The sequence below is a fragment of the Bombina bombina genome, chromosome 6 (genome assembly GCF_027579735.1).
Source record: "Bombina bombina isolate aBomBom1 chromosome 6, aBomBom1.pri, whole genome shotgun sequence".
In the NCBI taxonomy this organism is placed as follows: Eukaryota; Metazoa; Chordata; class Amphibia; order Anura; family Bombinatoridae; genus Bombina; species Bombina bombina.
In genome coordinates this window covers 126,653,987-126,664,880 of record NC_069504.1, presented here as the reverse complement: position 1 = coordinate 126,664,880, position 10,894 = coordinate 126,653,987, and positions in this window count along the sequence as shown.

Below are 10,894 nucleotides of genomic sequence, written 5' to 3'. Positions count from 1 at the left end.
AATTTCTCAGCAGGCAGAACCTGATGTTGTGACATTTAAATTTAAATCAGAGCATCTCCGCGCATTACTTAAGGAGGTGCTATCTACTCTGGATGATTGTGACAATCTGGTCATCCCAGAAAACTTGTGCAAGATGGACAAGTTCCTAGAGGTCCCGGTGCACCCTGATGCCTTTCCGATACCTAAACGGGTGGCGGACATAGTGAATAAGGAGTGGGAGAAGCCAGGCATACCTTTTGTCCCTCCTCCTATATTTAAGAAATTGTTCCCTATGGTCGACCCCAGGAAGGACATATGGCAAACAGTCCCTAAGGTCGAGGGGGCGGTTTCTACACTAGCCAAACGCACGACCATTCCCATTGAGGACAATTGTGCTTTCAAAGATCCTATGGCGTGGTTCTGGTTCGAGGAACTGGAAAAGTCGCTCAGTAGGGAGACTCCGTATGAGGAAGTCATGGACAGAATTAACGCACTTAAGTTAGCTAATTCCTTTATTTTAGATGCCGCTTTGCAGTTAGCGAGATTAGCGGCGAAAAATTCAGGGTTTGCAATTGTGGCGCGCAGAGCGCTCTGGCTAAAGTCTTGGTCGGCGGATGTATCTTCCAAGACAAAATTGCTTAATATCCCTTTCAAAGGTAAGACCCTTTTTGGGCCAGAATTGAAAGAAATTATTTCAGACATCACTGGGGGAAAGGGCCATGCCCTCCCACAGGATAGGCCTTTCAAGGCTAAGAATAAGTCCAATTTTCGTTCCTTTCGCAATTTCAGGAACGGACCGGCTTCTAACTCGGCAGCCTCTAGACAAGAGGGTAACGCTTCCCAGACTAAATCAGCTTGGAAACCAATGCAAGGCTGGAATAAGGGTAAACAGGCCAAGAAGCCTGCTGCTGCTACCAAGACAGCATGAAGGGGTAGCCCCCGATCCGGGACCGGATCTAGTAGGGGGCAGACTCTCTCTCTTTGCTCAGGCCTGGGCAAGAGATGTTCAGGATCCCTGGACACTAGAAATAGTCTCTCAGGGTTATCTTCTAGAATTCAAGGAACTACCCCCAAGGGGAAGGTTCCACATTTCTCACTTATCTTCAAACCAAATAAGTAGACAGGCATTCTTACATTGTGTAGAAGACCTGTTAAAGATGGGAGTGATACACCCAGTTCCAACTGTGGAACAAGTTCAGGGGTTTTTACTCAAATCTGTTTGTAGTTCCAAAAAAAGAGGGAACTTTCAGACCAATTCTGGATTTAAAAATTCTAAACAAATTTCTCAGAGTTCCATCGTTCAAAATGGAAACCATTCGAACAATTTTACCTACAATCCAGGAGGGTCAATATATGACTACCGTGGATTTAAAGGATGCGTATCTACATATTCCTATCCACAAAGATCATCATCAGTTCCTAAGGTTCACCTTTCTGGACAAACATTATCAGTTCGTGGCTGTCCCATTCGGACTAGCCACTGCTCCCAGAATTTTCACAAAGGTGCTCGGGTCCCTTCTAGCGGTTCTAAGACCAAGGGGCATTGCAGTGGCACCTTATCTGGACGACATACTAATGCAAGCGTCGTCTCTTTCCAAGGCAAAGGCTCATACAGACATTGTTCTAGCCTTTCTCAGATCTCACGGGTGGAAGGTGAACGTAGAAAAGAGTTCCCTGTCTCCGTCGACAAGAGTTCCCTTTTTGGGAACAATAATAGATTCTTTTGAAATGAAGATCTTCCTGACAGAAGTCAGAAAGTCAAAGCTTCTAAACGCTTGTCAAGTTCTTCTCTCTATTTTGCTCGAATTCATTTAAGACCATTACAACTGTGCATGCTCCAGTAGACAGGATCACCTGTCTCAGGGAATGAGTTTCTACAGACCAAAGTGGGTCATTGTCACGACCAACGCCAGTCTATCAGGCTGGGGCGCGGTCTGGGATTCCCTGAAAACTCAGGGTTTATGGTCTCGGGAAGAGTCTCTTCTCCCGATCAACATCCTAGAACTGAGAGCGATATTCAATGCTCTCCGGGCTTGGCCTCATCTAGCGAAGGCCGGATACATAAGATTCCAGTCAGATAACATGACGACTGTAGCTTACATCAACCATCAGGGAGGAACAAGGAGTTCCTTGGCGATGAGAGAGGTATCCGAGATCATCAAATGGGCGGAGGATCACTCCTGCCACCTATCTGCAATCCACATCCCAGGAGTAGACAACTGGGAGGCGGATTATCTGAGTCGTCAGATTTTCTATCCGGGGGAGTGGGAACTCCACCCGGAGGTGTTTGCCCAGTTGACTCAATTATGGGGCATTCCAGACATGGATCTGATGGCGTCTCGTCAGAACTTCAAGGTTCCTTGCTACGGATCCAGATCCAGGGATCCCAAGGCCACTCTAGTGGATGCATTAGTGGCGCCTTGGTCGTTCAACCTAGCTTATGCGTTTCCACCGTTCCCTCTCCTTCCCAGGCTTGTAGCCAGGATCAAACAGGAGAAGGCCTCGGTGATTCTGATAGCTCCTGCGTGGCCGCGCAGGACTTGGTATACAGACCTGGTGAATATGTCATCGGCTCCACCATGGAAGCTACCTTTGAGACAGGATCTTCTAGTACAAGGTCCATTAGAACATCCAAATCTAATTTCTCTGCAGCTGACTGCTTGGAAATTGAACGTTTAATTTTATCCAAGCGTGGGTTTTCAGATTCAGTGATAGATACTCTGGTCCAAGCCAGAAAACCTGTGTCTAGAAAGATTTACCATAAAATATGGAAAATATATATCTGTTGGTGTGAATCCAAGGGATTCTCCTGGAGTAAGATTAAAATTCCTAAGATCCTCTCCTTTCTCCAAGAAGGTTTGGATAAGGGATCGTTAGCGAGTTCTCTAAAAGGACAGATTTCTGCTTTATCTGTCTTGTTATACAAACGACTGGCAGCTGTGCCAGAGGTACAAGCTTTTGTACAAGCTTTGGTCAGAATCAAACCTGTTTACAGACCCCTGACTCCTCCTTGGAGTCTAAATTTAGTTATTTCAGTTCTTCAGGGGGTTCCGTTTGAACCCTTACATTCCATAGATATCAAGTTGCTATCTTGGAAAGTTCTGTTTTTGGTTGCTATTTCTTCTGCTAGAAGAGTTTCTGAATTATCTGGCACCCTATAGTTTTCTCCTTTTTCTCCTAACCGTCGGTCGAATGACTGGGGGGCAGAGCCAGAGGGGGAGCTATATGGACAGCTCTTGCTGTGTGCTCTGCTTGCCTTTCCCTGTAGGGGAGGAGAATATCCCACAAGTAATGGATGACGCCGTGGACCGGACACACCGTTGGAGAAAGTAATTTATCAGGTAAGCATAAATTCTGTTTTTTTTTTTTGTTTTTTTTTTAAATTGTGCTTTGCTCCCTAGGTTTTTCAAAATGCTGCAAATTTCCTAACCAGCTATTTGATATGCACCATTTATTATTATTATTATCGGTTATTTGTAGAGCGCCAACAGATTCCGCAGCGCTATAAACAAAGGGGGAGTACAACAAAACAATTATAGGGTAGAGGGCCCTGCCAAGAGTTGCACTGTTGTAGTCAGCTCTTAAGAAGGTGATCTACAGACAGCTGGACTTTTAGGCTTACATGCTAAGAGGGTTCAGGGGATTGCAGTGGAGGAGAGGAACTGGTATTAGGAAAGGTTAGCGTAGGTTGTATGCGTCCCTGAACAGTAGAGTCTTTAGGGAGCACTTGAAGCTTTTAAAACTAGAAGAGAGTCTTGTGGAGCGAGGCAGAGAGTTCCATAAGATGGGAGCCAGTCTGGAGAAGTCCTGTAAACGGGAGTGTGATGAGGTGACAAGAGAGGAGGAGAGTAGGAGGTCATGAGCAGAGCGAAGGGGACGGGAGGGAGAGTATCTGGAGACAAGGTCTGAGATGTAGCGGGGAGCAGTGCAGTTGAGGGCTTTGTATGTAAGAGTGAGAGTTTTGTGTTTGATCCTAGAGGCAAGAGGAAGCCAGTGAAGGGATTGGCAGAGAGGCGCAGCAGATGAAGAGCGACGTGTAAGGAAGATGAGTCTGGCAGAGGCATTGATTATGGATTGTAAAGGAGCTAGGCGGTAGGAGGGGAGACCAGAGAGGACAGAGTTGCAGTAATCAAGGCGGGAAAGAATGAGAGAGTGGATTAAAATCTTAGTTGTGTCTTGTGTAAGGAAGTGTCTAATTTTAGAGATGTTTTTAAGGTGGAAGCGGCAGGCTGTGGCCAAGGACTGAATGTGAGGAGTGAAGGAAAGATTTGAGTCAAATGTGACCCCGAGACATCGGGCATGCGGGGTAGGGGTAATGATGGAGTTGTCGACAGTTCTAGAGATATTGGGGGTGGAGATTTTGGAAGAAGGGGGGAAAATGAGGAGCTCAGTTTTGGAGAGATTTAGCTTGAGGTAGTGAGAGGACATCCAGGAAGAGATGTGAGAAAGACAGTTAGTGACACGGGTTAGCAAGGAAGGAGATAGTTCTGGTGCAGAGAAGTAGATTTGGGTGTCATCGGCATACAGATGATATTGGAAACTGTGGGACTTAATAAGGGAACCTAGTGATGACGTATAGATTGAGAAGAGAAGGGGACCGAGGACAGAGCCTTGCGGTACTCCGACAGAAAGGGGTGACGGGGCAGAGGAGGCCCCAGAGAAGGCTACACTGAAGGTACGGTTTGACAGGTAGGAAGAGAGCCACGAAAGGGCTGTGTCACAGATGCCGAAGGATTGGAGGGTTTGGAGCAAAAGAGGGTGGTCGACAGTGTCAAAGGCTGCGGACAGATCAAGGAGGATAAGCAGAGAGAAGTGGCCTTTTGATTTAGCTGTAAGTAGGTCGTTGGTGACCTTAACAATAGCTGTCTCTGTGGAGTGATAGGGACGAAATCCAGATTGCAGCGGGTCAAGAAGGGAGTTTAACGTAAGGAAATGGGATAGGCGTGCATATACTAGTTTTTCGAGAAGCTTTGAAGCAAGAGGGAGGAGGGAAATTGGGCGGTAGTTGGATGGGGAGGTAGGATCAAGGGAAGGTTTTTTGAGGATAGGTGTGACCAGTGCATGTTTCAATGATGAGGGAAATGTACCAGTGCTGAGGGAGAGGTTGAAAATGTGTGTTAGTATAGGGGTAAGGGTATCAGAGAGAGAGGGGAGCAGCTGTGAGGGGATAGGGTCAAGGGGACAGGTAGTGAGGTGAGAGCGCAGTATAAGTGCTGAAACTTCGTCCTCAGTAACAGGGGAGAATGAACTAAGTTTCAGGTTATGAGGGTTGTGGTTGAGTGAGAGTATTTGAGGGGGGGAGAGAATGGAATTGTGTTGAGAGCTGATTTCATGTCTGATGGAATCAATTTTGTTAATGAAGTGACTGGCAAAGTCTTGAGCTGACAGAGAAGTTGTATTAGGAAGTGGGGGAGGGCGGAGGAGACTATTGAAAGTGGAGAACAGACGTTTTGGATTTGAAGAAAGATTAGAGATAAGAGTAGAGAAGTAGTGTTGCTTGTGGAGATTAAGGGCAGAGTAGTAGGAGTTCAAGATGAATTTGTAATGAAGAAAATCAGCTGAACTCCGTGATTTTCTCCAATGCCGTTCAGCAGTACGGGAACATCTGCGTAGGTACCGTGTCAGAGGAGTATGCCAGGGCTGGGGATGAGTGTGTGATTTCCTAGCAGTGGTAAGAGGGGCGAGATTGTCAAGGACGGATATAAGGGTGGAATTATAGTGGCAGATAGATTGTTCAGGGCAGGAAAAGGAGGAGAAGGTTGAGAGGAGCGGTTGAAGGGAATTAGCAAGTTGTTGCTGATCTAAAGACCTAATGCTTCTGTGAAGTTTGGTATGAGGAGTAGAAGGTGGGAGAGTTGTAGGAAGGGATGATATGTTGCAGGTAAGGAGATGGTGGTCAGAAAGAGGAAAAGGGGAGTTTGAGAAGTTTGAGAGAGTGCATCGATAGCTAAACATCAGGTCAAGGGAGTGACCGTCTTTGTGAGTGGGAGAATCAGTCCATTGTGACAGACCGAAAGAGGAAGTGAGTTGCAGAAGTTGTTTAGCAGATGAGGCAGTGGGATTGTTAATGGGGATGTTGAAGTCGCCAAGAATGAGGGCAGGGGTGTCTGAGGAAAGGAAATAAGGAAGCCAGGCAGCAAAGTGATCTAAAAATTGAGTTGGGGAGCCAGGGGGGCGGTATATGACTGCAACACGTATAGAGAGGGGAGAGAATAACCGAATCATGTGTGCTTCAAATGAAGAAAATGTGAGTGAAGAGAAGGGCTGTATTTGTTGGAAGGTGCAACGAGAGGAAAGTAAAATACCGACACCACCTCCTTGTCTATTGCCAGACCTAGGAGTGTGGCTGAAATGGAGACCCCCATGTGACAGTGCAGCAGTGGATGCTGTGTCTGAAGCAGAGAGCCAGGTTTCTGTAAGAGCCAGAAGGTTAAGAGAGTGGGAGATGAAGAGATCATGGATAGAAGTTAGCTTGTTGCAAACAGAGCGAGAGTTCCAGAGTGCACAAATGAAGGGGGAGGGGGTTTTAGATGTAAGAGGAATGCGATTAAGGTTACCAGAGTTTAGTTTTTGAAGTCTATTGAAAGGCACACAAGGATGTGAAAGGTTAGGAGGTTGTGAGGGACCAGGATTAGGGGAGATGTCGCCAGCAGCTAGTATGAGCAAGAGGGAGAGTGACATGAGATGAGAAGCAGATTTGTAGTAATGAGACTGTTGTTTAACTGAAGTGCAGGGGGGAGAGAGAGTATTTAGGAATAAGTAGAGTTCATGAGTACAAAAGTAAGGTGAGTATAAGAGAGATGGGCTAATGAACAGTGCAGGTGGAGAGGGAGAAGGAGTAACTGAGTAATGTAGTTTGTTGTAGAGACAAGAGGTAGCAAAAAGGAATATGAAGATATTGAGCATTATTCTGAAAGTGGGAACCAAGTAAACACATAAGACACAGTGTTACAGCAGCACTTGCAAGAGGATACAATGATATAAATAAAACATAGTAATACAAGAGTACTTGCCTTGTGTCTTGCACCTTGCCCAATCCTTGTTCAATTCTTGTATAATTCTTAAAAATTAATGCCTCACTTATAAAATGTTCACTTTGAAAATGTGAACATATGCTATTGTTAAAAAGTACACAGCCCTGTTACCAATGCACAAACCCCTGTGCAATGCACATCCCCTAACTAGTCTGAAATATATACAGGTAGGGCAGTCAGCTGAGTCCACTAAATTTACTTAATTGCTAATCAAAGACAGTTGGTAAGGCCAATTGGAATGTTAGAGTCTGGTCAGGGTGAGATGAGTTAGGTAAACAGACAATAAAATTTGGAGGGGGTTAAAACTGTGACATAAGAAAACTATAAATTTTAGAGTTATAGCAAGTATTGATAAGGAGTGAGCATCACATGGCAATTAACTAGACATTAGAATTGAGACATTGGGAAAAATCATTTAAAAAAAATGCAGGACTTTATTTTAACAGACTAAATTCAATTGCTCAAACACAGAGGGATTTGTTGTAAAATGACAGAAATGCAGGGAATAGCAAGATATCAGTGCAGGGCCTGAGTTCACGTACCAAAAAGAGGGATTTGTTGTAAAATGACAGAAATGCAGGGAATAGCAAGATATCAGTGCAGGGCCTGAGTTCACGTACCTGAAAGCAGAAGAGACAGTAGGTTAACTCAGCATTCCTTAGCAGATGTCAGTAGGCAGTTTGATAGTTAGTAACCAGCAGTGTGGAGAGTATTGAGAGTAATTCTTGTATAATTCTTAAAAATGAATGCCTCACTTATAAAATGTTCACTTTGAAAATGTGAACATATGCTATTGTTAAAAAGTACACAGCCCTGTTACCAATGCACAAACCCCTGTGCAATGCACATCCCCTAACTAGTCTGAAATATATACAGGTAGGGCAGTCAGCTGAGTCCACTAAATTTACTTAATTGCTAATCAAAGACAGTTGGTAAGGCCAATTGGAATGTTAGAGTCTGGTCAGGGTGAGATGAGTTAGGTAAACAGACAATAAAATTTGGAGGGGGTTAAAACTGTGACATAAGAAAACTATAAATTTTAGAGTTATAGCAAGTATTGATAAGGAGTGAGCATCACATGGAAATTAACTAGACATTAGAATTGAGACATTGGGAAAAATCATTTAAAAAAAATGCAGGACTTTATTTTAACAGACTAAATTCAATTGCTCAAACACAGAGGGATTTGTTGTAAAATGACAGAAATGCAGGGAATAGCAAGATATCAGTGCAGGGCCTGAGTTCACGTACCAAAAAGAGGGATTTGTTGTAAAATGACAGAAATGCAGGGAATAGCAAGATATCAGTGCAGGGCCTGAGTTCACGTACCAAAAAGAGGGATTTGTTGTAAAATGACAGAAATGCAGGGAATAGCAAGATATCAGTGCAGGGCCTGAGTTCACGTACCAAAAAGAGGGATTTGTTGTAAAATGACAGAAATGCAGGGAATAGCAAGATATCAGTGCAGGGCCTGAGTTCACGTACCAAAAAGAGGGATTTGTTGTAAAATGACAGAAATGCAGGGAATAGCAAGATATCAGTGCAGGGCCTGAGTTCACGTACCAAAAAGAGGGATTTGTTGTAAAATGACAGAAATGCAGGGAATAGCAAGATATCAGTGCAGGGCCTGAGTTCACGTACCAAAAAGAGGGATTTGTTGTAAAATGACAGAAATGCAGGGAATAGCAAGATATCAGTGCAGGGCCTGAGTTCACGTACCAAAAAGAGGGATTTGTTGTAAAATGACAGAAATGCAGGGAATAGCAAGATATCAGTGCAGGGCCTGAGTTCACGTACCAAAAAGAGGGATTTGTTGTAAAATGACAGAAATGCAGGGAATAGCAAGATATCAGTGCAGGGCCTGAGTTCACGTACCTGAAAGCAGAAGAGACAGTAGGTTAACTCAGCATTCCTTAGCAGATGTCAGTAGGCAGTTTGATAGTTAGAAACAAGCAGTGTGGAGAGTATTGAGTGTAATTCTTGTATAATTCTTAAAAATTAATGCCTCACTTATAAAATGTTCACTTTGAAAATGTGAACATATGCTATTGTTAAAAAGTACACAGCCCTGTTACCAATGCACAAACCCCTGTGCAATGCACATCCCCTAACTAGTCTGAAATATATACAGGAAGGGCAGTCAGCTGAGTCCACTAAATTTACTTAATTGCTAATCAAAGACAGTTGGTAAGGCCAATTGGAATGTTAGAGTCTGGTCAGGGTGAGATGAGTTAGGTAAACAGACAATAAAATTTGGAGGGGGTTAAAACTGTGACATAAGAAAACTATAAATTTTAGAGTTATAGCAAGTATTGATAAGGAGTGAGCATCACATGGCAATTAACTAGACATTAGAATTGAGACATTGGGAAAAATCATTTAAAAAAAATGCAGGACTTTATTTTAACAGACTAAATTCAATTGCTCAAACACAGAGGGATTTGTTGTAAAATGACAGAAATGCAGGGAATAGCAAGATATCAGTGCAGGGCCTGAGTTCACGTACAAAAAAGAGGGATTTGTTGTAAAATGACAGAAATGCAGGGAATAGCAAGATATCAGTGCAGGGCCTGAGTTCACGTACCAAAAAGAGGGATTTGTTGTAAAATGACAGAAATGCAGGGAATAGCAAGATATCAGTGCAGGGCCTGAGTTCACGTACCTGAAAGCAGAAGAGACAGTAGGTTAACTCAGCATTCCTTAGCAGATGTCAGTAGGCAGTTTGATAGTTAGTAACCAGCAGTGTGGAGAGTATTGAGAGTAATTCTTGTATAATTCTTAAAAATTAATGCCTCACTTATAAAATGTTCACTTTGAAAATGTGAACATATGCTATTGTTAAAAAGTACACAGCCCTGTTACCAATGCACAAACCCCTGTGCAATGCACATCCCCTAACTAGTCTGAAATATATACAGGTAGGGCAGTCAGCTGAGTCCACTAAATTTACTTAATTGCTAATCAAAGACAGTTGGTAAGGCCAATTGGAATGTTAGAGTCTGGTCAGGGTGAGATGAGTTAAGTAAACAGACAATAAAATTTGGAGGGGGTTAAAACTGTGACATAAGAAAACTATAAATTTTAGAGTTATAGCAAGTATTGATAAGGAGTGAGCATCACATGGCAATTAACTAGACATTAGAATTGAGACATTGGGAAAAAATCATTTAAAAAAATGCAGGACTTTATTTTAACAGACTAAATTCAATTGCTCAAACACAGAGGGATTTGTTGTAAAATGACAGAAATGCAGGGAATAGCAAGATATCAGTGCAGGGCCTTAGTTCACGTACCAAAAAGAGGGATTTGTTGTAAAATGACAGAAATGCAGGGAATAGCAAGATATCAGTGCAGGGCCTGAGTTCACGTACCAAAAAGAGGGATTTGTTGTAAAATGACAGAAATGCAGGGAATAGCAAGATATCAGTGCAGGGCCTGAGTTCACGTACCAAAAAGAGGGATTTGTTGTAAAATGACAGAAATGCAGGGAATAGCAAGATATCAGTGCAGGGCCTGAGTTCACGTACCAAAAAGAGGGATTTGTTGTAAAATGACAGAAATGCAGGGAATAGCAAGATATCAGTGCAGGGCCTGAGTTCACGTACCTGAAAGCAGAAGAGACAGTAGGTTAACTCAGCATTCCTTAGCAGATGTCAGTAGGCAGTTTGATAGTTAGTAACCAGCAGTGTGGAGAGTATTGAGAGTAATTCTTGTATAATTCTTAAAAATTAATGCCTCACTTATAAAATGTTCACTTTGAAAATGTGAACATATGCTATTGTTAAAAAGTACACAGCCCTGTTACCAATGCACAAACCCCTGTGCAATGCACATCCCCTAACTAGTCTGAAATATATACAGGTAGGGCAGTCAGCTGAGTC